This window comes from Pan paniscus, chromosome 4, assembly GCF_029289425.2.
Source record: "Pan paniscus chromosome 4, NHGRI_mPanPan1-v2.0_pri, whole genome shotgun sequence".
NCBI classification, from domain to species: domain Eukaryota; kingdom Metazoa; phylum Chordata; class Mammalia; order Primates; family Hominidae; genus Pan; species Pan paniscus.
In genome coordinates this window covers 147,164,129-147,188,736 of record NC_073253.2, presented here as the reverse complement: position 1 = coordinate 147,188,736, position 24,608 = coordinate 147,164,129, and the positions used below count along the sequence as shown (strand labels likewise).

At 42.5% G+C, this 24,608-nt stretch overlaps 1 long non-coding RNA gene across 1 annotated transcript in view; it reads right to left on the bottom strand.

Annotated features, from left to right (window-relative positions):
- The window catches only part of LOC117980409 (uncharacterized), a 415,604-nt gene that overhangs the window by 312,544 nt on the left and 78,452 nt on the right, over nucleotides 1–24,608 (bottom strand). The window contains exons 3-4 of the long non-coding RNA XR_008625459.3: nucleotides 14,585–14,735; nucleotides 13,582–13,832 (exon numbers count right to left, since the gene is read on the bottom strand). This is a non-coding gene — a long non-coding RNA (uncharacterized LOC117980409). The remainder of the gene's footprint in view (nucleotides 1–13,581; nucleotides 13,833–14,584; nucleotides 14,736–24,608) is intronic.

Below are 24,608 nucleotides of genomic sequence, written 5' to 3'. Positions count from 1 at the left end.
TTTGGAAGAGCTCAGCAAAGGCCCAGCATATGGGAAGCACTCAGGTAAATTATAACTATAAACAGTAATGACCTTAAATTATTGTCTCTTCATTCGACAGTCTCGCTATGCCTACCAGGTGCCAGCAATTTTGTAATTGCTTTACTTACATTAACCTACCCCTAATACTGACAAGGGAGGAACTATTACTACATGGGCAGTTTACAGATCAAAAAATCGAGCTTCACTGCAGCTGAAAAACTTGCCAAGCTCAGACTAGACAGTGGGAGAACATGACCCAAGCCTGCCACCCCCCAGCAGACAGAAGGTAGCTTGGACGGCAAGAAGAGGTTCACAACCCAGCTCTGCCATTCACTCTTCAGTGGCCTGGAGCCCATAAGTCAACCTTTCTGGGACCCATGTCCTCATGTATAAAACGAGAGGCCAGATGAGAGTTCGTCTGGCTCTAAAATTTCATAACCCTCATCCATTATTCTCTCTCTTCTTAAACCTTCTTCCAACACAAATGATGATAATTCATCATTAAATTAGGATTTCAAAAAAAGTTGTTTAAGAAGAAAAAAAGATTGTCTCAAACTGAATGTTTCTCATTATAAAACTCCATTTTCTCACTAAATACCGGATTAATGCTGTTTAAATTGCATTGCTGGAATGAGTGGGGGAGGGGAGAATTAATGAACTTCTACTAAGCAAAAATGTTCATCAGCTGGAGAAGATCTAAATTAATGAGGAAGAAACACTAAAAAACAGTCATGGCAGGCCAGCTTTCTCTAGAATTATATTATTAACAAAATGCAATGAAACGGCAATTGGTTTGAAGTGGAGAACAAAGAACAATCAAGGAGAAATGCAGTGGCCTGTTTCATTCATAGCATCCCCGAAATGTAGAGTGGGAAGGAAACCCTGGTGAGTTTATCCTTGATAAGTAACCAAAATAATACTAAGAGCAACTGTTAAGGATTTTACGTATATTATCTCATTTAACCCCCACAATCCAGTAGTGTAAGCTCTGTCTCCATTTCACCGCTAAGGCAAGTACATCCAGAGATGTTTACTTCTTGCCCACACAGCACAGCCAGTATTTAAACCCAGATTTAACATCAAATCCTGTTCCCACAACCTCCACACCACATACTGCTTTACTTTGGCTAGCCTCTGGTTGAATATCTCAGCTGCCAGGAGATTTACTGCCTCACAAGGTGGCCCAATTCAGTATCTTCCCGAATTGAATATTCCTCCTTGTAACTTTGTCCAAAAGACCTCCAGGGGTGTCCAAGGGAGAAAATACAATTATGGGTTCTTAGTTTCTGATTCTGGTTAGGCCACCAAAACCCCTTCCTCATCCCTCTTTTTCACTTATCACTAGAGACAGAAACTAAAAACCATGGCTTTCAGGCTGCTAAAAGTCTAAAACAAAACAAAACAGAACAACAATAAAAATAAGGCAGGTTGGGCAAGCTTGATAGACTCTGACCCCACCTCCACTCACCCACAGTGTGTTCCATCATCTCCTCCTTCCCTATGGCAGCCCTTCAGAAGTTTAAAGTCATTGATCACCGTGAACATTCTTACCTCCAGGGGAAAAGCCTCTCTCATCCTTTTCCTTGTTCTCCATATGGCAAGGTCTCCAGATCCTTCCTCTCTTACTCACATTCTTCAGAACACACTCAGGTTTGACAATGAGATTCTTAGAGAACTGAACCCATATTTCTAAGTGTATCCCAGCCAGAAGAGAATGCAGAAGGACCATCTCCTCCCTTACTCTAGGCTTGCTACTTCTGTTAATGCACTCCAAGAGCGGCTCATCTGTATCAGCAGCCGGGTCACATATTGGCTTATGATGGACTTGCTCCCAAATAGCTAGGACCTCTCTAGATATTTTTCACACATGGCCTTCTTAGCTAGTGTGTGATCAGCTGAATTGTTCAACAATTAGTTGGTTCTAAGCAGAATGCAATTAAATAGATCCCACCAGACAAAACCACCAAAGAAAACTCCAGTGTTCTATCCCACTCGAAATCCTTTTTTCTTCATGAAGTGACTGTTATCAGTTGGTCCAACAGGAATAGAACATCCTGTTCACCAATAAAATAATCACTGCTCCTTATAAGCCCTGAGGCCTTTGTTTTATCAATCATTTCCATGTCAGTAACAAAAACTACCATTTTAAGCACTGACTATGAGATACGCTCCAGGCAAGTTGATTACCCTAACACTTAATGATAATCCTACACATTCAGCATTATAATTTCCTTTTTCTGGATGAAGAAACTGAGCCACAGAGGAGTTTAGTGACCTGCTCAAGGGTTCACAACTGTCTTAACCTTTTTTTTTCCTGTCAGTGCCAGGTGTATTAGTCCGTTTTCACGCTGCTCAGAAAGACATACCCGAGACTGGGTAATTTATACAGGAAAGAGGTTTAATGGACTCACAGTTCCACATGGCTGGGGAGGCCTCACAATCACGGTGGAAGGTGAGGAGCAAGTTACATCTTACGCTGCTGGCAGAAGGCAAAGAGAGATCTTGTGCAGGAAAACTCCCCCTTATAAAACCATCAGATCTCATGAGACTTATTCACTATCATGAGAACAGCACAGAAAAGACACGCCCCATGATTCAATTACTCCCACCGGGTCCCTCCCACAACATGTGGGAATTGTGGGAGCTACAATTCCAGATGAGCTTTGGGTGGGGACAGGGCTGAGATTCAAACCCATCTTTGGTACTGGATCCAAAGCTCACACTTTTTCCACCACAACACAATGTCTTCCAAGTCCAAAACTTCCTGCATTGGCCCATACTGGGCTGACAAGTTTCTATCTACTTATGTAACTTCTTATTTGATTGTCACAAACACCCTAGGATTTGGGGACAGGATAAACTAAAGGACTTGTGCAAGGTCCCAAGGGCTGGTCTTCTTTCCGAGTTCTCACTGGTTATTCTCTTCTTGTCCTGCATCCAGGCACAGAGGCCCCTCATTCTGCCTTGTTAATCTATGTTCTTGTTTCTTGCCGAGGATCTCAGAGCTCAGAGGGCCTCTGCAGGTCAGAGGGTTGGAAAGGGCCAAGTTACTCCCCTGCAGAGAAAACCAATCAATCTTATGTCGACCCACCTGCTCTCAAAAAGAGCAGCTGATCAGCCACAGCTGATAAAAAGGAGGTGATTTAAAGGTCAAATGAAGGCTGGATGTCTATCTGCCCTCCTTTTGTGACAAATGTATCTGAGATGTGAGCACAGTGAGATGGTGTTATTTTAAGATGGGTGGCTTATCAGGAAGACTGAATTCACCCAGCCTCTGTCAGCTCCATTTTATAAAACGCAGTGTCCAGGAGTTACAAAAGGTAAAGCAATGGGGTGAAATGAGCACTGGAATAGGAGTGTTTTTCCAGAATACATATTAAGGCTTGGCACCAGCTACTGGTCTTTGGGCCTACTGCTTGAGCCCTTTGAGTCTGATGTGGTTCATCTTTAAAATGAGATTATACAAGCCACCATCATAACAATGCTACAATAAGAAAGCAGAATTGCCTCTTGGATTCCTAGTCTCGTGTTGTACCATACAAGAGATGCAAGAACCCTCAGAAAGCAGCTAGCAAAGCTGGTTATAATTAGTGTAATCCTATAATCTCCTCCAATCCCCTAGCAATCACCAGCACCTCTCTGAAACCTGAGTTCACCAGGATATAGTCTAAAGACCAGCTACCTAACAGTCCATTTTTGAAATGGGAAAACTGAGGCCCAGAGAAGTGAAGTGACTCAAAGCCTTGAAGTGAGTTTATTACAGAATCAAGACTAGAATGCAGGACTCATAGTTCCAGTTTAGTGCACTTTTATTTATTTTTTTCGACAGGGTCTCGCTCTGTCACCCAGGCCAAAGCATAGTGGTTGATCACAGCTCACTGCAGCCTCAACCTCCCAGGCTCCAGCGATCCTCCCACCTCAGCTTCCTGAGTAGCTGGGACTACAAGCATGTGCCACCACATCCAGCTAATTTTTTTTTTATTTTTTTCTTTGTACAGTCAGGCTCTCATTATGTTGCCCAAGCTACAATTTCTAATATGACATGCTAGTATGGCTTGTTCCTCTTTCCATGTGTAACTATATGTGTATAATATACAATGTTCTACAAAGTAACTTTCAAACTCCTTAGATCCCTAAGACTCCAAAAATGTGACAGTGACAAGAAAAGGCAGGATTCTTACCTCTGCTCCAATCAAGGCAAGTCTGTGTTTTTCCCTAAAATCTGTTAATAGTGTCAGCTAACATTTATTGAGCACTTAATACCAGGTTATATGTGAGTATTTTTAATGTGCATCATCGTACTTAATACTCCCAAGAGACTGTGAGGTAGCTGTTAGTCTTTTTCCCATTATAGAGATGAGGAAACTGAGGGTGAGAAAGGTTAAGTCGCTTGTTCAAAGCCATCCAGCAGGAAGTGGAGCAGGAGTCACACCCAGGTAGACTTACCCACAGGGCCTTTACCAGCAACCCTGTGTTCTTCTACCCAAGTACAATTTCCTTTAAAGAAAGGGACCCACCTCCTACCTATTATTTTTTCTTCTCTTCTTTACATTTTTTTAGTTTGGAAGGCACTACTCTGAGGTTGAGAAGAAGCACCCCAGTTTCTCTAAGTGCCTCGCTGTGTGTGTTGGGTAGAGCGTCTTAGTGAATAGGTCAGTCTTCCCCAGAAGTGAAGCAGGGGGACTCACCAAAACTGTGCCCTCCACTAGGCCAACAAAGTGCCCGAGAGACCTTCCACTGGAGCTGCAGCGCTGTCAGTGAGGCCACTGCAAAGGCAGTCATCTTAGCCTGAATGTGCTTCCCTCCCCTCATCCATGTCATCTGCAGGTGCTTCACCTGCAACAGTTCCACCAGGGAGATGAGACAACAGCAGCCTTGGTGTGCATGCAGCTTCTCTGGAGTCATGCGAGTTTACTACCAAGCCCAAATCCAAACCTCAGCTTTGAAACAACCTACTTTCCTTCAATAAATTCCTGCAGCTTTTACTTGTCCCTGATCTTTTCTGCCTTGACCCCAGAAATGCCAGCTACACACGGGGCTGCTGAAACAAAGGCTATATATAAATGCCTGGGCCTTGAGATTCCTATTTCAAAAGTAGACAATGCACTCCTGCTTAAAGGTCCCACTCAACTCCCGAAGCTTGCTTGGGACTGAGTGGCTGGGTCCCTTTGGAAAGGACCGAGAAAGGAGATGCCAGATAGACTTGGAAAGGACCCAGAAAGGAGATGCCAGATAGACATCCTCTGACCTAAAGTACCAGTAAGCAGGGACAGCAGATCCCAACGCCTGCTCTAGTAATGCTGCCCAGCTTTCCTAAATGAACCCAGGTATCAGCCAAATCACTCTACAACCACCTAACACAACACAGGCCTGAGAAGAGTAGCATAGGATGTTATTTAATGACAAGGAATTATGTTCATGATTGTCAAGGGGAAAACTCTATACAATAAATAGTACATTTCAGTTTTATATTTTCAACACATACATATTTATGCAAATTCAAATAGAATAAATGCACTAAAAGTTTTAATGAGATATTGTTGTATAAACTGTTTCTATTATAGTTTTTCACTTAAAGTAGCATGAACATCTTTCTGGATACACACAAGTGTGTATGTGTGTGTTATGAGTGTGTGTGTGTGTGCACCTCCTCTGTGTTAGATTACCTGTGATTTTTGTTCTTTCTTATTTCCATGTTTTGGGAAGAAAGCTATTGAATTTGCATGCCTGCCTCCTACTTGTCCTTTGAGGAACAATCCATTCCACCCAAACAGTTGTGGCAGGGCGAAGATAGTGCTCTCATCCCCACCAATACTGCCACATGACTCAGGCTAGGCCAGCAGAGCCCTCCCTCCCCTCGTGCACAGTGAATGGTTCAAAGGAGAGCTCACTGCCCAGAGGAGCTTGCGTCTCCTCTAAGACTTACTATCTGAGCATTGTAAGGAAGAGGAGCTTGCTTGTCCTCTGGGATGTTAAGCTAAAAAGACCATAATTAGCCAAGAATTATTGGGAGATTTATTATGCTGCTTCCAGTATATGGAGAAACCCTTTCTTAGAATGAAGGCAAGACAGATCAGAAAACAGAGCCAGGAAGTGAAGAGAGAGCCCTAATGACATTGATCTTCAGGATCCAGCCATGACTAAAGCTGGAATGATCCCTGAAATTCTCAGTGATGTGCCCTAATAGATTTCCTCTTATACTATGTGAATTAAATCTCTGTAAAAGACACAGCACCTGTGTTTTCTAATAAACAACTATGTGTGCATATGTATATATATGTATGATATATCCCTTTTTATGAACAGTAATAATAAATTCAATCCATTCTTCAAGCTTTATGAGTGTATTCCTCAAAAGTCTCTTCTCTGTTTATAGCATCAATTTTGCACTCCATACTGCCATATATTGTTAATTCATTGATTTTTCATATGTCAGAATCTCCCCAAATAAATAAGTTCCTTGAAGAAGGAGTTGTGTCTACCTTACTCCATAACACCCAGCACCATGCATTGTTCAAAGTAGGAATGTGAAAAGCTCCACCCCACCCCCTCACCCCATCAGCAGACATGCATTTAAGTTAGATTTCTTCTCAGCAGGATGAGGTGCCTTACAGCATTCTCACTCCTGTAAGTTCATTAGAAGAGAGCTACCTAGCATTTGGGTCTGTGTTCATGTTCATCTGAGAAGACAAGCAAGATCCTCTCTCTTACAACACTGAGATAGTAAGAGAAGAGGCTCTTACTCCTCTTAGAGGAGACTCAAGCTTGAACTGGGCTACAAGCTCTCCTCTGAACCTTTCACTGTGAATGAGGGGGGGGAGAGTTCTGCTGGCCGGGCTTGAGTCATGTGGCAGTATTGGCGAGGATGAGAGCACTATCATGGCCCTTCCACATGATCAAACCCAGAATCACTGAATGTCAGAGTGGGAAGAAACTTCAGCCATCACCCCGCCCAGTGGTTTTCAAAGTGGTTTTATGAAAGCCCGGGGCTGTGCATGGATGTCAGGAGGCAGACATCCCAAAGTCTGATGAGAGAAGCAAGCGGTTATGCTGAATGGACTAAATCCATGCCTGTTTCCACCAGAGCAGTCTTTATTTAATCCTTTTAAATACTGAGGTTGTTAAAAATGCTAACTCCTGGGTTCTTTCCTAGACATACTGAAACCTATGGTCAGATTTGTGATTCCAGCATTTTCTTTTTAACAAGCTGGCACTAAAGTTTAGGCAGCATGACTCTAGCATCCCCAGAAATTGAGCCCCTTGACATCCATATCTGGAAATCCCATCCATCCCTACCAGTTCCCTGCCTAGCTAACCTCCACCCTCCTGAGGCACAGTAATTGAAGGTCACATGTTGAGCATAATCCTAGAAAATCCTCTGTCATCATGCTGAAGTCCCAACAGCTTGTAGTAATTAGATCTAGACTGGAGAGAGGTACAAAGGAATCATACACTGTTACAGTTTGAAGCTTCTGAGGTTCATGCAATGAGGGAGACCAGGATCAACCAAAGAAAGTGTAGCTACAAATTCCAAGTAAGGGGCAGTATGGAGGCCACAATATCCATGGGACATTCCCAATTCATTTCAGTTCCTCTCACCCCTCCTGTCCCCAACCTGTGTCCTATTCAGAAAGGACATGCAAGTGTGGTAGCAAACTTCATCTCTTGCAATATTAGATGGTGGATTTTAAAACTCCCCCTCTTTTGGCCTGGCTACATTTTAGCAACTTGATTTAAAAACAAAGAACCCTTCCTATTCTTTCTCCCCACCTCTTAAGTCAGAATCCACAGAAGTGGAATCCTGAAATCTGTACTTCTATAAAGATCACATTGATTTTTATGTAGCCAGTCCAGCTCCAATCCACAAACTAAATTTTGTAACCCCCATTCATGTCCACATTTGAATGTTCCTAGGTTCTGTTAAAAAAGAAAAAAAGATTAGGATAGAAGAGAAAATCAAAGATGGCCTGAAAAACAAAAGGCCTGGAAAGAACAAAAGAGTTAGAAAAATCACCATTTTGCAACCACTAATGAAAAGATGGACCTAGACAGGATGATCAGGGCATGCCAAACTCATTAGGTGAAAGGTTGACTGGAGAACTTTGCCGTGGTGGGACCAGACTGACATCATGCAGATTAGGAAGACTTGACATTACACACCCAGAATGTGGTAGAACAGGAAGTACAATACTCACAATATGTTCGAAGTCATCTAGCTGAAAAAATGGAGCCTGAATATAATCATCCTCTAAACTTACTGCCACTTTATAGGAAATACTGGGGATAAAAGAACAACTTAAATAACAAGAAGGGATAAAAGAAAAACTTAAATAATAGCAGGAAGAAGTAATCAACTAAATTCATAATCTACAAAAGAACCAATTTCTCTAACAAGCCAATGGTATTAAAAGGTGGGGAGAAGGGACACTATTAAAAAATAAAGGAGACTTAAGAGACATAATTAACCAATACAATGCATGAACCTTGTTTAAATCCTGATTTCAATGAAGCAATTATTAAAAGGCAATTTTTGAATCAATCTGGGAAGTGTAAGTATGACTGGTTACCAGTGCTACTCAGGATTATTGGAAATGCAGCTAGGCACAAAGAATCCAAAGTCCTTATTAGTTAAAGCTACATATGAAGTATTTATAAGTAGAATGACGTGATTCTGGCATTGACTTTAAAACACTCCAGTTTTAAAAAATGGTTAAAGCAAGATTAGCAAAATGTTGACAATTGTTAAAACTGGGTAATAATATTATATTATTCTCTCTACTTTTTTGTAGTTTTAAGCATCTCCATTATAAATTCTTTTTAATTCCTGGCACCATTATTCATCCCTAGTAGGAAATGAGTTGATGATTGGTGAGAGGGAGTACGAGTGAAAAGTGAACAAACAAAAATGTAATTGACACACAGAAGTTAATGGCTAACTGAACTCCTACTCAGCATCACCCAATGTGAATATGAAAACCCCTTCTTAGATGTTCAATCAGTTTTGCCTCATACTGTATTTCAGGCCTCAAATTAGATTTCATGAGGTTAAAAAAATACCATGGGAAGATTAGAGTCTGGCAAGGAGGTCGAAATATAAGCAAAATATAATGTAGAGTAATAATTAAGCAAAGCAAATTTATTTGAGTACTTCCTCTGTTCTAGAAACCGTGTATTTAATATTATCTTATTTGATCTTCACTACACCTCAAAGGTAATTATCATATCCAATTATAAAGAAATTAAGTCCTAATAAAGCTCATATCAAGTTCATGCAGGTAGCACCTGGGCGGAGGAGGCAGCCTACAGGACCTAATATGGCATATAGAGAAAATGCATTTGGGAAGATGGAGTCAGTTCTTGCTTGTTCTTCTACAGGAATAAGTGTAATAATGGAGAAGGTAATGTCCTTGCTTTGAACAGCTGGCCCATCTGGAAGGGCCATTTAGAAGGTTATGTTGGTACCCGTTTTCTTTTATCTTAAGAATGGAGGGGAACCTTGAAATATTTAGCAAAGTTCAAAGCTCTGAGGCTATTCAACCCATGAGAATCTTTCCTTCTTGGATCTGCTTGTTCTTCAAATTCCAGCTCAGTTCCCATCAGAAGAGCCAAGCCTTTAGGGATTGCTACCTTGGAGTCAGATAGATACGGGGTTTGATCTCAGCTCTGCCACTCACCGACTAGCAGCCTTAGGGGAAGTTCTTGGACTCCTGGGCCCACCTGTAAAGTGAGATGGTGATTGTCCCTCCTCCACAAGATAATATTTGTATCTACATAATACATTTAATACCATGCAGGGGATAAATAAATATTTGTTGCTATTAGAATAATAAAACTTTGCACCCTACTGAGATTTTTCCTTTTTCCAGAACCCTTGTGCACCCTGACCAGTGAACTTCAGCTGATGATAAACCAACGCCTAGCTCACAGTATAGAGTAGGCAGTTAATAAACATTTACTGTATACATTGATGTCTACCTAGTGATGTCTCTCCCATAGGCTTATAACATTATTTAACTTTGGTACATGTTCTTCAACTAGAAGGTAACTATGGAAGACAGAAACTTATCTGCCAATTCTGTATCCCCCAAAGCTTATAGCATGAGATTAGAGGCTCAAGAAACACTTGCTAAAAGAATAGCAAAGAGTTGGCTGTGTCTATGGGACAGAACGACCAGAGCCCCAAGTGTGTCTCTAGTACAGCCTCCAATTGAGCTCATCCTATAGGAAACAATGCAAAACCTAACAACCAAGTCCAGTGGAGGTAATTCAAACTCCAGGCAACCAGAAGCAATTTCTCCCAACTCTCTGCAATACCCACCTCTGCTCTCCGCTCTACCAGGCCAGGAAGTGGATGCGTTCCTCTCGGAGATTTGTGATGCCTCTGTTGGGACAGAGGAAATGCTGCAGCAGTGACAGTGTCTGTGCAGGAACGCACAGCAGGCTGGCCTGCTGGAGAGACGCAGGCTGGCCAAGGAGCGGAGGGCTCTACTCCCCTGGGCATGGCATGCTGCCGCAGCTGACCACAATAATTCATCATGCTTAAAAACTCACCCTTGGGAGGGGCCCTGAAGGAGGTAAGGGAACTGAAGCCACAGTTTCTCAGGAAAACTCAGCACCTGTGATTTTTTTTTAATCTTTTTCATCAAGCCTAAAAGGATGGTGAGAATCATCCAATCAGCAGGATTTTATGAACATAATCCAAAAAAGGAACTCTCATTCTGGACTGAACAGTCAAAACAATCTAAGAAAAATTGACCTCACCTGTAAGACAAATTCCCTTTTTACTGCAAAGCATCTTCCCACATCCCAACACCTATCCCACTGCTTTTGACACCGTTTTCTGTGTGAGGAAAAGAGCTCAGGTTTAAGGCGGCAGGTGTCTAGCCCAGCCCCTGCATGGCCTTGGGCAAGTCACTCCTACTCTCTCAACCTCAGCTTCCTTGTCTCTAAGAAGAATGAGCTGTATCAGAGTGCACAAATTTAAGTGACTGAGGCAGTTTACACACATACATAATGGGTGGGCAGATGGCAAAGGTGCTAAGCTGCTCACACTGTCACCTGGCTAAAACTCTGGGAGGGTGTAACAAAGAACACAGCAAAACAAAATTCTTACAAGTCAGCCTGCTTGTGACCCATACTAAAAAGCTACCTTTTGGACCTTTCTAATTCTATGAAATTCTCCTTGTTCCAATGGCACTTACAATTTTTTCCCGTGGCACCATCTCCCTGGCACCCTGCCAGAGTTGGCAACCAGCTGTGCTCATGTGTGGCAGCTGTAGGAGCAGCCAGAGATTCTCTCTTCCAGAGAGTGAATGGAGAGAGGTGGGGATGAGAAAGAAGGAAGGAGCGAGAGAGGAAGTGGGGAAAGAAGGAGAGAAGAATCTTTTCATTTAAATTAATTCCCTCAACATCGCTACAAGTGAGAAAACTGAGACTCAAGGAGGTTAAGATTAATAAATTAACTCAAAGACTCTCTGCCAGTGAGGAGCAAAGCCGGCATTCAAACCTAGGTCTGTCTGAATGCAAAGCCCTTGCTCTCCTCCTGCTCCACATTTCCCCCCAAATGGGGACAGAGAGAGCCTGACTTCAACTGAGTAAAGCGAAAAGACCCCTGTCTTAGTCTGTTTAGCCTGCTATAATGCATTACCATAGACTGGGTAACTTATAAACAACAGAAATGTACTGCTTACAGTTATGAGGCTGGGAAGTCCAAGATCCAGGAACCAGCAGATTTGGTGTCTGGTGAGGGCCTGCTCAATGCTTCAAAGACAGTGCACTCTAGCTGTGTCCCCACGTGGTGGAAGGGACAAACAGGCTCCCTTCAGCCTCTTTTAAAGGATGATAATCCCATGCATGAGGGCAGAGCCCTCATGACTTACTTCCCAAAAGCCCCCACCTCTTAATACTATCAGATTGAAAATTAAGTTTCAACATAGGAGTTTTGGGAAGGCACATTCAGACCATAGCAGCATCCCACACATACGTGTGAGCCGCAGAAGAAAAGCTGTACTCACTCAATAACTCAGTATTGCTGAGCTAAATTTCTCCCTGGGGCATCTTTCTCTCTCCAACGCTGCCAACATTCCCATTTTGGCATTTGTTTACACCCTTCCCTCTAGAATTTCCCTCTAGCCAGACTCCAAAAATCAGCTAAAGCCTCCCTCCTTCAGGAAGTCTTGCCTGCTTCATCCCTCTCTACCTCCACTTAAGATTCCCTCTCTACATAGGCTGCAGCCCACACTAACAGTAATAAAAACACAACAGTAAGGGCAAGAACAGTTTTTATTGAGTTCTAGCTCTGTGTCAAGCTCTGTTCTCAGTACTTACTGTAGATAAATGTTAATCCTCATAAAAGTCCTGTGAGGTGAGTACTAGCACCCTCTTACTCAGACAGTAAGGTTAGGTTACTTGTCCCCCCGTCACAAGCTCAGAAGCAACAGGGACAAGATTCAAACCCAGGCAGTCTGTCCCAGCCAGATCTTCATTCCTAATCACCCCCACTGCACTGTCTCATATTTTCAGGATTCTTTACAAACAGCCTCCTCATTTTTCATCTCATGTTCAGGTTCACAACAACCCTTAGATATAAAAAGGGGGAAATCTTAAAAGAAGAAAATAAATCTGTAAGTTAGGAAACCTGCTTAAGCAATGCACCCACTAAGTGGTCATTCCAGGACCCCAGGTCAAACAATACCCAGGCCCAGCTTATAAGTCTTAGCACCAAGACCAGAACATCTCCCAGAGGTGGCACAGCCGGTATCAAACAACTGTAGTCATGGGCCACCACCAGGGATCAGGGAGGAGGGCAGAGAGTGGCCATGAATTGAGGCCAATAGTCAGGAGCCAGAGAAGGGGAGCTGGCAAGCCCCAGGGAGCAAATACTGATGATGCTTTTCACTCCAGCGGAGGGCATGCAGCTCCTGTGCTTACCCCATGGCTGCACATTGTAAGTAGCCAATGAAGGATGGAGACGTAGTGTGTGTTTCTTTTTTTCAGGGTCTGAAAGAGCTAGTACTGAAATCTCCTTCTTAGGGAAAATGAAACTAAAGGCCAGAGAGGAAGGTCTGGACCAAGATAACAGAATAAATTAGCACAAAGAACAAAAACCCGGGTCTCCTCCCTTTAGCCTCTCTTCACCAGAAACATCCTCTGCAGCACCCAGCAGCCCCTGAGAAGGGACTATTACTCACTGGACAGACAGCCTGGGAAATCCCAGGCATCTGGCTTTTGCCCTAGCATGTTCTCAGCCTCTGCAGACAAACACCACATGCAGGAAGGGTGGGTACCACCATCTGCACAGAGCCTTAATGAGAAGGCTGTGATCTCTTGGTGTCTTAGCCAAGCTGTTTGCCCATCTCAGGGAGTGAGCACCTTTGGCCTGACCTAACATTAGGCCTTTCACCCCTGCATGGCCTAAATAAGTCACCTTGGAGTCCTCTCATCTGCTCTGCAATGAATGTCTTCCTTTGTCAGGGAAATACTTGTTAAATATCCTGGCAGCAGGAAAAGAATGGAATGAATCCCATAGGGTTTATAGGTTTGAAAGGAAAACCATCATACCTTGGTCTGTCTTTATACAAGATGAGATTCTTCAGTCTCCAGTCTCATGGGATCTCTTTGCTGTGGGAGCTAAGAATGGTAACCTCACTTCAAGGGTCCTTGATGAGATGTCCATGGAGCATAAGAAAAAAGGTAATGCTCACTTCAGTAAAAGTCCGTTAACAATTATGTCCTTCATCAGTAAAATGGGTTGGCTCCACAGGACAATGAGTCACATAGAAGATGAATCTTTTGGGACTCTGGAGCAGATCCTGTGTGGCAGAACATTAAATAGAGGCATCAACATTCCTTTTAAATCTCTAGTTCTATTCCCATGATCCTTGGAGGGTAGCAATATAAATAATATAGGTTTCAGAATCAGGATAGTGCAGTCCAGTCCTGGCTCTGCTATTTAGAGTCTATGTGACCTTGGACAAGGTGTTTCTGATCTGTGAGATGTGGCTGACACTTCCCCTACCTCTTTGGGTTATTGAGAAGATGAGAACAATGGGGGGTATGCCCTGCACCCTTCCAGGCACATAGTGTTCAGCAAATATTAGCCTCCTCACTTCCTAAAAGGGGGCATCCAGAACTGCAAGATCTCCTGATCCTAAGGCTCATAAAAGAAAAAAAATGTCTGTGATTCCAAAAGAAATGGGGCAAAGAGAACATTGATAGGAAACCTTTCCTTCCTCTCAAGAACACTGGGGCCATCTTCTCCCTAACCTTTAAGATAATGCCCATGTTGATTTTATTTCCAAACTTGCAATTTGGCAGCTTGCTCTAGCCTTCTTTCCCCCACTTTTTCTTCCAATGATTTAGGCTGAGCTGTTGCTTGACCCAAAAAAAAAAAACCCAAGCTGAAGTCTGCACCCTTCCCTCCAGAAGATAAATTATGTTGGTTTTCGCAGTGAGTGAATTGGGGCAGGAGAGAGATTTCACTAGAATAAAATGTTCTAGGCTGAAAAGGTGACTTCAAGTAGATTTGCTTTGTTTGCAGAGGTTCCCAGACCCCCTGATTTACCTGCTCCAGCCTGGGGTGGCTGCTCACCTCCAGGTGATGGCCTCGGGGGAGCCTCTTAAGACTTGGAGCAGAGGTGGCTCCGAACTGAAGGACACTGACAATTGGCAGCTTGCCTCTGTCCTCTTCTCTCCCTTCCCTCACAGGAACAGAGCTGTGAGTGAAGACAGGAAGAAATAAACCATCCTCTGTTTTTCAAGAGAAAGATAGCTTTTAGCAGAATTGTCTAAGATATCACACCCAAGGAGAGCAGGCCTACTTCCACCTATTCAGCATTTTCCAATCAACGTAACAATGACTTTACATGGTACAGGAGATGATTTTAAGACACAGACACATTAAATCACATTAAGTCATTTAGTGAGGAAGTTATTTACTTTCCAATCCTCTTTAAATTCTTCTCATTAGAAAAGAAGAAGCCTCAGTTTGGTGCTAGTGTGTCTTTAACCCTGTCCTACCACTTTCTTAATCATCCTTGTTAAACAAAAAAGCAGTCCGCAGCCCTGGTCCTTTAGCAGGCAACAGTATCAGCTAGAATGTAATTGCTTCTTCTATTTTTGTTATACTTATTTTCAGGTCATCTACTTTTTAAAGCAAGTGATAATGGCTTCCCATTTATTGTAGCATGAAGATTCCTTTTAAAATAAATACATGTATGTTTTGAAAGGTGGGCCAATGTTAAGGAAAATATTAAGCAAATAATATTATAGGTGATTCACAGATATGACAACAATCACAAAGATACAAAAGACTAAAATTGGATAAATGTTGGATTGATTGGAAACAAATACATGGCATGCAACTTTTTTCCCACTTATTTTTCAAATTAAATAATATATCCTGTTGCCTCATTTTTCCAGTTGAAATCCACTCAGGCTCTCCCACTTCCTTTTTCCTTTCTTTTCCCAAGGCTTCCTTGGTAGCAGAGGAATTTGCTACTGGTGAGAAGCATATCATTTTCCTTCCCCTTAGATTCAAGGTGAATGCTTGGAGCCATACAAATGCCCATTATACTCATTTATTCATTCATTCAGTTAATACACATTTGCAGGCACCCACTCAGTATCAGTCCTGTGTCAGGTGTGATGATACAGCAGTGAACAGAAAAGACACAGTCCCTGCCTTCCTCGGGCTCAGAGTCTAGCTGAGGAGGCAGAAGCGACTGCAATATAGTGTCATACATCCTGGAACAGGGGAGCCACATGGCACTGAGAGCGCAGATAGGAGATCAGGGAAAGCTTCCCGGGTAAAGGCAGCAGTGCCTTATAGTGCTATGTCTGCCAGCTCCATATAATCACACGTGGAGACCAATCTCAGTACCATCACTCTCCTGCTGGGAGATCTTGGGCTAGGGACTTCAACCCTCAGCCTCAGTTTCCCAGTCTATTAAGCGGGGATCATTTGATCTCCCTCTTAAAATTATTTTAAAAATTTAATGAGACAATGAGTAGAAAATGTTGTAGCGCATTGCCCAGCACATAGTAAATGCTCAGTAAATGCCACATGACTTCCTTAAATATCTTTCATCCAAAAACTATCTCTTACACACTTGAAATTGTATGCAAATATTCCTGCCTGACCTGAGCCAATTCTATTTGAAAAAAAGCAAAGAGAAGTTAAGTCTGTTTATACAACACACAACAGATCTAGGACAATACTGAATAGAAACACTGTGCTTCTGATGTGATAGTTTGTCCTTAAGTACAATTGGGTCTTGAAGAAAAATCCTGGGGTTGAGGAAGAATTGATTACAGTGGCCAAGATGGGGAAGTTCCAAAGAAAAACGTTATGTGGTAGGATTAGTTGGTTGGAGGCGGTGGTGGGTGGGGAGTGGAAAGGGTGGGGTGAGGGGAAAAAAAGAATGAATATAGTGAAAAATAGATAATAAATGTTGGAAGCAGAAAAAAGTAAAGAATAAGCTCTCCCTTTCACGTCCTCTGCAGGGACATGGATGAAGATGGAAATCATCATTCTCAGCAAACTATCACAAGAACAGAAAACCAGACACCGCATGTTCTCACTCATAAGTGGGAGTTGAACAATGAGAACACATGGACACAGGGAGGGGAACATCACACCGGGGCCTGTTGGGGAGTGAGGGGCTGGGGGAGGGATAGTGTTGGGAGAAATATCTAACATAAATGACAAGTTAATGGGTGCAACACACCAACATGGCACATGTATACCTATGTAACAAACCTGCACGTTGTGCACATGTACCCCAGAAATTAAAGTATAATAATAAAAAAAGAATAAGCTCTCCTTAATTAAAAATGAAAGAGAACTCTCCAGATTCTATTAGAAAATGTGAAGAGCTATAGCAGGTATATATGAGTACACAGTGTCTTTTCCAAAATGAAAATTAGAACTATGGAAGGAACTACAAATCTCTACAAATTTTTATGATGCTTTCATGTTCATAAAGTAGATTCCCATGCATCACATCCTCACAATGGCCCTATGAATTAGGTATTACTATTAGCTCCGCTTTATAGATGGAAAACTGAGGCTTGGAGAGAGGATTTGATTTGTCCAAAGTCACCAGTGACTTCATGGAAGTGCCAGGGATCAACCTCAGACCTCCTGACTCCATGCCTGGTGACCTAGACTAGGGGGCAGAAATTTTTTCTGTCAAGGGCCAGATAGTAAATACTTTTGGCTTTGTAGGCCATGCAGTCTCTGTCAAAACTTCTCAACTGGCCCATTGTGGCATGAAAGCAGCCATAAATGAATGTAAACAAACAGGTATGACTATGCTCCTATAAAACTTTTTTATGGACACTGAAATTTGAATTTTGTGTCATTTTCGTGTGTCATGAAATATTATTCTTTTGGGTTTTTTTAACCATTTGAAACTATCTTTAGCTGGTTGGTTACAAAAACAAGTGGCAGGCCAGATTTGGCCCGTGGATGGTAGGTTGCAAACTCCTGTTCTAGAATATCTCAAAGATGAATGAGGCATAGCCCCGCAATCACAGACTTGGAGCAAAAGGAGGCACAACAAATTCTACTTCTGGAGAATTTGTTTCAGTTAAATTTCAGTCACTGCAGTACAACTGTCACAATACTTGTCCCATCTGCAAAAAATTTCTCCTATTATTTAACCTTTTTTTCCCATTGACTGACTTTTTGACTTAAATAAGTTTCTTTTTACATGTTGTTACACTTTTACAAATGAAAAACTCATTTTACTTTCCAAAAAGGGAAAAGAAACAAAACATTAAAAAACAATATAATTAGATGAGTACTATTAAATTCTAACTACCTACAATCACCTGCCAAAGTGATTGGGCCCGAGGGCTGCTTTGTCTTCTGCCTTTATTTGAAAAAAAAAAAAAAACCTGGCAAAGGGCAAAAAGGTGTTTCAAAATCATACTGACACCAACATGACACCTTCCTCTTGATGTAGTCAGAAATACTACAGAGGGACTAACTTTCTCAGCATGCAATCCAATTCTATTCAATACCAGGTCTTTGTCTCTGTAAAATCATCTTCCAGGCCATAAGGCCCATGAAGCCCACACTCTGGAAACTGCTATAATACAAGCAAAGTGCCACAGATTTGTACAAGCAGGAGGGACACATCTGGGTGGAGGCAAGAAAAACTTTAAAAAGAAAGTGGCCTTTCAGAGACTTTGAATAGTATCTAGGATTTCATTAGACATGAAATTCAGAAAGAGCATTCCAAACTGCTGAATAAAGGGGTGAATGGGCAATAAGACCAAAAAGAAATATGGCTTCTAAATCATGAATGGCCTGGAATATCATGCCATGGGCTTTGGATCCAAGCCTTCTTGTTTTCTTGAATGTTCTCTAAGTCAATGGATGCTCAAGGTTATATTTTTAGACACTTCTACATGAGGGAGATAAGAAGATGTAGTCCAGGGTCTCTAGAAAAGGCCCATGGAGGGGCCGAGAATGGTGGCTCATGCCTGTAATCCCAGCACTTTGGGAGGCCGAGACAGGCAGATCACCTGAGTTTAGGAGTTTGAGACCAGCCTGGCCAACATGATGAAACCCCGTCTCTACTAAAAATACAAAAATTAGCCGGGTGTAGTGGCACACACCTGTAATCCCAGCTACTCAGGGGGCTGAGGCAAGAGAATTGCTTGAACCCAGGAGGCGGAGGTTGCAGTGAGCTGAGATCACACCATTGCACTCCAGCCTGGGTGACAGAGCAAGATTCCAACTCAAAAAAGAAAAAGAAGGCCGGGGGCAGTGGCTCACGCCTGTAATCCCAGCACTTTGGGAGGCCGAGGTGGGCAGATCACAAGGTCAGGAGATCGAGACCATCCTGGCTAACACGGTGAAACCCCGTCTCTACTAAAAACACAAAAAATTAGCCGGGCGTGGTGGCAGGTGCCTGTAGTCCCAGCTACTCAGGAGGCTGAGGCAGGAGAATGGCGTGAACCCGGGAGGCAGAGATTGCAGTGAGCCAAGATCGCACCACTGCACTCCAGCCTGGGCGACAGAGCGAGACTCTGTCTCAAAAAAAGAAGGAAAAAAAAGAAAAAGAAAAGAAATGGTCCATGGGGACATGGGGACAGAGAGAATTATTAGGACTGGTGGTTCTTGACTTTTGTACCACTGAAGATCCATTTTGCATTTACTCTTGTGCATTTCTGCCTTTGAAATATTTCAGTCTACTAAACTGCATGATTTAAGTCTTGATGACTGTCCTGTTTTCTTGACCAGTGATATGCATCCTCCCAGTTATCCTGAGAGACTGGTACTGACTGCACTCAACTGCTCTGGTTTCAGCCAAAAGTTAAGGAAGAGCCTTGACAGGGGAATTAGTGTTCTCGTTTGGGCAACTGTGTCATGAGGAACTCTGACTCCAAATCAAGGATACTCAATGCTGAACCTGATTGTCCTATTCTAGCTCCTCACATGAGTAGGAATTCAGAGCTTATTCTCCAGGACCACCGATGATTTTACGCCACACAGAACTGGTATGGAAATGGAAACAGGATAGCCTCAATGGTAATTTTTTAAAAGAAAGAAAGAAGAGGGCATCATACGCTCAACTGCTTGCTCTCTTCTTCATTTGGAAACCTATACATAAATATAAAGACTGTTCTTCTGTTATAGACTGCAATGTAATCACAGAGAAGCAAATGCAGTTTGCGGGAGCTGCTTCCCACCTGTGGTGTTCCCACAGTGTTCAATAACTCGATAATCTCACAATTGGTCGGTGGAATCACAGTGTAAGGCAACGTGGCTGCAATGCAGCTGTAGAAAATGCCCAGCAGGGCCTCTCCAAGGATCTCCCATGAAGGCAGAAGTACTGGCCCCCTGCAGAATCATCCAGGAAACAAGGCCCATCCTCATACCTGCTCGGTGATAGTCACCCCCAAAACACACATAGCTTTGAGGCTTGCAGAGGGCTCCCAATCTCCTGAGCAAGAAGTGAAACAAGATACCTGAGTCCCAGTGACCTGAGATGACCCCCAAATTCCCACTGTCTAAAATAACCTCTTCTAGCCCTGCTCACCTCCTACCTGAAATTCATAGCTTCCTGCTCTGGCGTAGGAATGTTTTATAAAAAACAAAAGTGCTACAAATTCATTGTGGCCTTGCCATGTTACAGCAAATGCCTTCGGAATATGGGAGCTCCCGCACATGGAAGCCAGTGTTCATTTCTAACTCGACTTTGCCTACCTTACCTTCAACCTCCTCACACTGGTCTTCAGCACTTTCTGAAGTTTGGTCTTCACTTTACTCTCCAGCTTTCTTCCCCACTACTCTTCTCTATACCCTCTGCTGAGACCCAAAGGCTGTCTCCTAAGGGAGTCCCACCCCCGCCCCTTTGCCCTGGCTAAACTTACTCTGGAGAACATCCTCCTCTCTATGATCCACCTCCTCCAGAAAGTGTTTTCTAAATTCCAGGCCATAGGGACCATATTCCTCACCTTGCATCCTCCCCCTTGGAAACACTGAGGAGGCAGAAAGTCCAGGGAAGGACTGTGCCATGGCCCCTGCACTGCTCCCTTTATTGAACTCATTTCCCCCTGACCCCCACAACCCATGTCATATGTGTCTGTTTCCCAGATGCTGAATTTCTTTTTTTTTTTTTTCACTTTATGTTCCAGGATACGTGTGCAGGATGTGCAGGTTTGTTACATAGGTAAACACGTGCCATGGTGGTTTGCTGCACCTCTCAACACATCACCTAGGTATTAAGCCCAGCATGCATTAGCTGTTTTTCCTGATGCTCTCCCTCCCCCCGCACCTCCTCCTGCCAATAGGCTCCAGCATGTGTTGTTCCCCTCCTGGTGTCCCTGTGGTCTCTCATTATTCATCTCCCACTTATAAGTGAGAGCATGCAGTGTTTGGTTTTCTGTTGCTGTGTTAGTTTGCTGAGGATAATGGCTTCCAGCTCCATCCATGTCCCTGCAAAGGATATGAACAAATGCTGAATTTCTTATGAGCATGGATTATGCCATCTTCCCTACTGCATATCCAGCACTTGATTCAGTACCTCCCCCAGTGGAGATACTCAAAGAATGTTGTCTGAATGAATAAATCACAAATCAAATATGCAAGTGAATACAGGCTTAAGAGTCAGATACACCTGGTTTCAAACCCTGACTCTACTATTCTACAAGCCTGTGACCTTGGGTAAGTCACTTGAACTCTCCAGGCTTCAGCTTCAACTTCGTCATCTGCAACATCTACAAGAGAGTCAGAATACTCCCTGAGGAGTTGTTGGTAGCGATTAAATTGCATAATACACACTAAACTCTTAGCACATGCCTAAAGCAAGAAAAGCATTCAATAGATGATACCCATAGCTGTGGACCTAGAACCTCAACTGTATGCCAGGCACTGAGATAGGCACTGGGGATTCTGCAGTCATTAAAATACAGGGCTTGCTTTGTGTTGTAATTATTGTGTGTATGTAAATCTTATCTTCCCAGTTAATGATGGAAGAGTATATTCATTTTGTTAAACAGTTTATATTAATGATCACCTGTGATCTTCACAATAACCCCATAAATTAGGCACATTTAACAGATTAGGAAACTAAGGCCAAAGAGTTAACCAACTTGGCTAAAGTCATACAGCTCACAAGGGATGAAACAGACACTTGAAAACATACTATCTGCCTCCAAATATCCCTTAATCTCAATACCAAGCACTCCTCCTATCTCTAAGAACCTTTTCCCACCAGGGGTACCATTTTATGTTACCATAAGCATCTATAAAACACAAATTGGTTTGTGAGTGGTGAGGTAGAATAGACACCTATGGGGAGAGAGATAAGGTGTGTAGAGGTGAACAGTAAAGCAGGATGACTGGTTTTCAGATAAACTCTTTTCTCTGCAACTGCCATGGTACCTGGCTTACAGCATGTTGACCGAATGAACACCTGGAAAGAAGAGACCCAAGAAATTACCAGATTGTAGATCCTGAGTAGTCAAAAGAAACTTAATGACTGAAGGAACTGGGAAGCTGAGGCAGGACAAACAATGAAATGGAAGAGGACCAAAGCTGAGCTTCATGCAAGAAGAGATGGTTCTAACCCATCTTTTCACTTGTCTCACTGTTGGACAGTAGGCAAACCCTAGCCTCATGTCTCTCATTGCTAAAACAGGACACCAAAGGCTTGCCCTTCCAAGCTTGTTGGAACACTAAGAGACTCTAAGATTTCTGAAAGGCATTTTTAAAAAGTTAAAAAGGCAAATTTTGAGGATGATATTTTAAATGTACTTCTTATAGAGCTACAACTGTGACATGGTAAAAAGTAGATCACCCAATTGTTCAAGAAGCAGGGTTTGCATCCTAGCTTTCCTTCCCTGGGCTAGTTTGCTTCCTGAGCAAACTCCTTAACCTCCTGGAGTCTGTTTCCCTATCTATAAAACCAGGGACATGAACATTAACTTCTCAGGGTTGGCCTGAGTGCTAAATATGAAGATGGATACATTAGCTCATTCTATGTGTATGTTATCCTGTCTGAGATTGCCTGCAACTGTGTTTTGTTAATTTGTTAAATTTATCCTATAAATAATAAATTCTTCCCTGTAGCTCTCCTAACAGAAGACAGCATGATTTACCATAAATGGCCCAAGCTTTAGGATCAGATAGAACTCCCTTGGGATCTCAACTCTACTCCTTACTAGCCGGGGGCAGGCAAGTTACTGCCCCTCTGCATCTCTTCATCTTTAAAGCAGAAATGATAACACTACCTCATTTCTCTTTTTTAAAATGGAGATGATATTAAGTACACAAAACATACCTTTATTAAGTATCAACCATGTGTAATAATTTCTTATCAAGGAGCTTATATAAAGAAAGAATTTGTGTAAGAGTTTTTGAGTAAATTTTGTTCTATTGTTAGTAAACCTCAAACCTTGTAGGATGGAGAATTACTCTGGGAGCAACCTGGCTCTCCACCAAGGGTTGTGCTGGGGATTTGAGATCTTTCCTTGCTATTCTCTAAATGACCAAAAGACAAGAATGGATTTTCTATTCCCAGGAAACATGTTTTGTTGAGGCACTAATAACCCAGCCACTGGAAATTCAGGTCAGAGATTTGGGGGAAAAACAGAAGCAACTACTGTCAGCCTTTGGGGAACCCAATGTTAGACTCAAGCTTTTAAAACAGCTTCTGAAATCTAAAAGAAAACTGCCTTTAATGAGTGCCAGCAACCAGGATCCCAGAAGAGATTGGAGAAATTATATTGTGTTTTTATCTTGCATTGTTGGCTTTGGAAAGTGGCCGGAGGCCTCAAAGGCTCAGATAGCTAGTCTCACAGTCAGCTGTCAACTACATGCTCAGAGGCACAAGCTCTAAGGTCTCTGGGGGAACCTCCCTGACCTTTTCTGCCTGAAGTCTAAGACATTACCAGGAAGGAAGGATTTTGGCAGCCCCAAGGAAGTGCAGAACACAGACAGAGGCTAGGGCTCCTGGTAGGAGAGGAGGAGTAGAGGTAGAGCCTCAGTAGTAACAACAATTGAGTAGTAATATAATAACAATTAGTAGTAATAACAATTGAGTACTTCCTCTGTGCCAGGCACCATGTTAAGTGTTCCTTACACATGACTTCACAACATCCCAGTAGTAATACTATTACCATCATTTTACAGATAAGGAAACTAAAGTTTGGAGATGTTCAGTAACTTTGTCAAGGTCATACATTAGTAAGTAAGAAATCCAGAACTTGAATTCCACATTCCTAGTCATTATGCACCACTGCCTATATGTTTATTAAATGAGTGAGGTTCTACCTCTTGAGTATAAGCTTTGCTTCCATGAGAAAGCAAAAGCCATTTATACTGTAGATCTCTTAAATACTACTGTCTAAGTAGACAGGGACCTGGAAGTTCGATCCATCCTAAGATACTTGAATCTCCTCTGAACTCTTCTTACCAAGTGATCACTCAATACTTGTTTTCATACCTTTAATGACACAGACCTTAACTATCTTAGAAGATATCCCCTTCACCTTTCAACAGCTTTGGCTGTAGGAATTCCTATATTGAGCCGAAACATCTACCCATTGGTCTTATATCTGCCCTTTGGATGGCACATAACACATTTAATCCTTCTTCCACATAACAGCCCTCTAAGTACTCTAGAAACAATCATTCTGGTCCCTTGAAATATACCACCTCTACCTTCTCCCACCAACTCCCCAAAATTAATTAAGGCATTTACTTACTTGTTCATGCTATGAATAAACAATTATGAATTGCTCATGGTAGGTATATCTGAGCATCTACCTAGTTATTCTAGGAGAGAAAATAAAAATACACATGAATGATTATATTACAAGGTAGAAATGTATAAAACTGTAAGGATACTGGAAAGAGTGCTATGCAAGTTCAGAAGAGAGTTTTTTTAGCTGGGTGATATGTGCAGATGATATAGAAGAGGTGCTGTTTGGGCTGGCTCTTAAAGTATGAGATATACACATTTTAGAGATGGAGTGTTTCTATGTTCCCTAGGCTGGTTTCAAACTCCTGGTCTCAAGCAATCCTCAATCCTCCCACCTCAGGCTCTCAAAGTGCTGCAATTACAGGC